The sequence below is a fragment of the Balaenoptera physalus genome (genome assembly GCF_965194825.1).
Source record: "Balaenoptera physalus genome assembly, chromosome: 7".
NCBI lineage: Eukaryota > Metazoa > Chordata > Mammalia > Artiodactyla > Balaenopteridae > Balaenoptera > Balaenoptera physalus.
The window spans coordinates 33,949,960-33,954,613 of NC_138886.1; positions in this window are offsets into that span (position 1 = coordinate 33,949,960).

Here is a 4,654-nt window from a genome sequence, read left to right on the forward strand (position 1 = left end):
CTGCACCTTAAAGACCCAGTTGACATTTTGCCACCTGCCCCTCCGGCTTTCCCTCCTGAGGTTGCACATGTACCAGGAACCGCCTTCACTGCCCATGCACACAGTCCCCAGCTCAGTCCCTTTCTCACGCACGATCCTCTTTAGTACCCTTTCTCTCTCACCTTCTTTCCTGATTCCAGCCCAGATATTTCAGGGTAGTCTGCATTTCTTTTATTTATTTAGCTTTTTTTTTTTTTTTTGCATTTCTTTTACAAGAAGATAGAATTAATCATGATGTGAAATTATTAAGGTAAGTTCTACCTCTGTGACAGAGAAGAGGCAAGTTGTAAGGATTAAAAAAGCTCAATGAAATATAATAGGGATTTTTGGTCATTGTTAAAAATAAGGTTCCTCATCTGGGTAGCCACCAAACGACTCTCCAGCATCCTCTCTGATCTGCTCTCTGCCCCCTCTCTGCCTCTGTGGGTTCCAGGAAGTGGGACTCACAGAGGACTCAAGGTCAGTGCATGCGACTGTGAGTGACAAGCACAAGAAAAGCCTTTCCAGTACCCACAGTGACGGCAGGGGGTGGGGCAAAAACTCAGCGGTACCCTCTCTGTTTTCTGATGGAGGGGGCTACTTGGCCTACGAACTCAAGCCACACAGGCCAATCAACTTTGAGTCAATGTATGTTTATGTTGTGCTGACAAAAACGGTAGGGTTGGGTGTAATACAGGGTTTCCTACTTTTTCTACCTTGTAGATAACTTGAGAAGTCTATTCAGTTTCTTAACTAATTCTTCATGCAGTTCAAGATGTGTAAAACTTTTTAATTCAGTGTTAGCTAATTTTATTTTTAAAAATCACCACATGCTCAACACTGAAGAAGTCTAATAATTCTTCACAGTGGTATAGACGTTATAGTTTACAAAGCCATTTAAAATATGTTGACTCATTTGGTATCTTAGCAACATTTTGGGTGGATTTTGCTTCTGGGCACTAAGCTGGGAACCTAACCGCTATTTAGAACAGGGCTTAGCAGACTATAGTCTGAAGGCCAAGTTTGGCCCACAGCCTGTTTTTGTATCACCTAGGAGCTAAGATTGGTCTTTATATTTTTAAAAGATTGTAAACAAAAGCAAACAGCCCCCAAAGCTGAACCAGTGACAGAATATGGCATGCAAAGCTGAAGATTTTACCATCTGGCCCTTTACAGAAGAAGTTTATGGACCCTGATTTAGAACATTATTTCTCTGAAAAGGTGTTATGAGTTCCAGAAAGCTTATTTACAAAATAGGTTTTTGGGTTATTGCATGCTTTTAAGTCATGGACTCTCTACGTTTTGAAAAGATTTAGTCATGTAGCCATGTGAGAAAACTCACCAATACAACATAAATAGTAAAGTATGTGTTATAATGTTCTATTCATACATGTCAAATGAGGGTATACAAATCCATGTTTATACATATGTAGAAAACTTCTAGAAGGATAAATACAAGTATGCTAACAATGGTTGCTTGGGGGCGGGGGCATGTTCTCTGGGGGCTTATTGGGGAAGGGAACTTTTCACTTTATTCTCTTCAGTATACTGTGGATTTTTTTCTAATCATGAGCACATGTTATTTTTATAGGTGGAACATAAGGAGAGTTAAATGTCCTAACTTAAATAAGTTCGATTTATGTAAATATATAACTTTGTCCTCGCGCCCCGCCCCCCCAAATCTGGTAAATATAGTTAGAGACATTTTTTCCTGGAGCATCACATGTGGATCACAGAAACAGAAATCACCCAGGTCACACATCAGCTGTGGAGCTGAGCCAGTTTGGAGCAGGTAAACTGACTGGGCCTGGGCAGCTTGTCCCTGAGGATGCACTGACTTTTTCTGTTCTTCCCAGACAGGGTTTTGGATAAGGCATTGGGCCTCCAGGCAGAAAACAGGCGCCTGTGCGGGATGGTGTTGCTGATAGAGGGCTGAGCTGCTGAGAGCACCTTAGCTCCGTACTCACCAAACCTGTGCAGTTCGTCCAGGCCAGACAAAGGGATGGGTCTCTGCTTGCAGGATCATTTCACTCGTCAGCTCCTCCCACTGGTTCTCTGTCTGCTTGCATTTAGTGAGCTCACAGGCCATTTGACTGCTGGGGATTGCTCTCCCTGGATCCCCAGGGCTGGCCCTTACCCACCATCACAATGGGAACTCTGAGCTCAGTCAGCAGGAAAGGAGAGGCTCGGAGCTGGGGATCGGCTATTCCCACTGGGTCAGGGGACTGTGCTGAGATGGAAGTGGGGCAGACTAGGAAGAAGCGCAGGCTGGCACGGTCGCAGGTGGCAGAGCTGAGCCTGCGTTGGTGGTGGAGTAGGGCTGTCAACAGATTGGAGGCTCAGGCTCTGCCTGGGTTGGGGAGGAGTAGAGGTCAGAGAACTGGCAGAGTCAAGGCAGGACCGAGTCCCAGAGGGGTTAGGCTGGTTATCCAGGGACCTCAGGGACTTCAGGTCAGGGACCCCCTCATATCGGAGCTGGAGATTTCTCTTCCTTAGTTCTTTGCCCAATATCCTATCTTTGCCAAGATAAAAGGTCACATTCAAAGATACCTTCAATCTAGGAGGACAACACGAGTAAGCAGTGCTCGCAAATGACAAGGCAAGGAGAAATCAAGTGACATAAAATGGATTGATTAGTGAAGCCATGCACAAAATATCCGCTGGGTCCTCAGGTGGGAGGAGCTTGGTCATCAGAGCTTGCCCTCTCTTTTCCTCTTGGGAATCCTACTACCACACAGACAAGCCTGAGTTAGCCTGCTTGAGATCATGGCTGAGTCTCAGCTGACACTGAACCAGTCACCAGACATATAAGTGAAGCCATCCTGTATCATCCAGCTGTATCTGAGTTGGCCTAGATGGCCCAGCCAACACAAAGAATCATGAGGGGAAAAAAATGTTTATTTTAAGCCACTAATTTTGGGATGATTTGCTATAAAACAAAAGCTAGCTTATACATTTAACTACCACACTCTTGAGAGGAGCAGTGGAAAGTGAGTTTATATAACAGGAGGGGTTAACATGACAAAATCCTTAAATGATAAAGGGGTTTTAGGGCAGGATGGATTTTTGTGATGAAAGTCATGAAAAAATAGTAATAAATAATAGCTAACATTTATTAAGCACTTCAGGTTAGATACGGAGCTAAGAGTTTTAATTAACATGGATTATCTCACTATGAGGAAAGATACTGTTATTTCCACTGTACAGTTGAGAAGCTGAGGATCAAGGACATTAAATTACTCTACAAGGTCTCATGGTTAGAAAGGGGGAAGACTTAGGATGTAAATCCTGAGTCTGTCAAACTGCAGAACCAACATTTTTTTTATATTTTGAAACTTAAAAAAAAATTATTTATTGGTTGTGCTGGGTCTTTGTTGCTTCAGGCAGGCTCCTTAGTTGCAGCTCGCAGGCTCCTTAGTTGTGGCATGCGAACTGTTAGTTGCGGCATGCATGTGGGATCTAGTTCCCTGACAGGGATTGAACCCGGGCCCCCTGCATTGGGAGCACAGAGTCTCATCCACTGCACCACCAGGGAAGTCCCAGAACCAACATTCTTAAACACTAATAACTCTAGGGTTTCCGGCCTAGGAGAATCTACAAATGGCTATTCCATAAATTCAAATGGAAGAGCCATGAAGTGTAACTAAAACTGAGTTGACCAGGGAACTGAGGGGGGACTGAGTTCCCCTCAAATCACATCTCTGATTTCTGGATAAACATGGAGTGAACCCATGCATTTGTTTCTGTTGCTTGCTAAAATCCCAATAAATTGCAGCAAAAAGAGCAAATTAAACCCAAAGCAGGAATCAATGAAACAGAAAATTTTAAATAAATCAGTAAAACCAAAAGCTGGTTATTTCAGATTAACTTGATAAACTTCTGGCCAGACTGATTAGAAAAAAAGAAAAAAACAATTAACAGTATCAGGAAAGAGAGGTGACACCTCTATTAATTATACTGATATTTAAAAGGAATATTATGAACAACTTTGTGTCAATAAATTTTAAAAACTTAGATGAAATGAATAAAAAATATGAATATACAAATTACCAGAAGTCACTGAAGAAGAAATAAATAACTTGAAGAGCCTTTATTAAAGAAATTGGAATTGTAGTTAAAAACCTTCTCTCACAGAAAACTTCAGGTGCAGATGACTTCCCTGGTGAATTCTATCAAACAAGGAAGAAAAAAGAATTCTAAATAAACTCTTAAAATATTGAAAAGGAGGGAATACTTTCCAACTCATTTTATGAATGCAACATTACCATGATACCAAAACCAGACAAAAATATTACAAGAAAGAAAACTACAGGGCTTCCCTGGTGGCACAGTGGTTGAGAATCTGCCTGCCAATGCAGGGGACACGGGTTCGAGCCCTGGTCTGGGAAGATCCCACATGCCACGGAGCAACTAGGCCCGTGAGCCACAACTACTGAGCCTGTGCGTCTGGAGCCTGTGCCCCGCAACAAGAGAGACCACGACAGTGAAAGGCCCGCGCACCGCGATGAAGAGTGGCCCCCGCTTGCCGCAACTAGAGAAAGCCCTCGCACAGAAACGAAGACCCAACACAGCCATAAATAAATAAATAGATAATTTAAAAAAAAAAAAAAGAAAACTACAGACCAATATCTCTTAT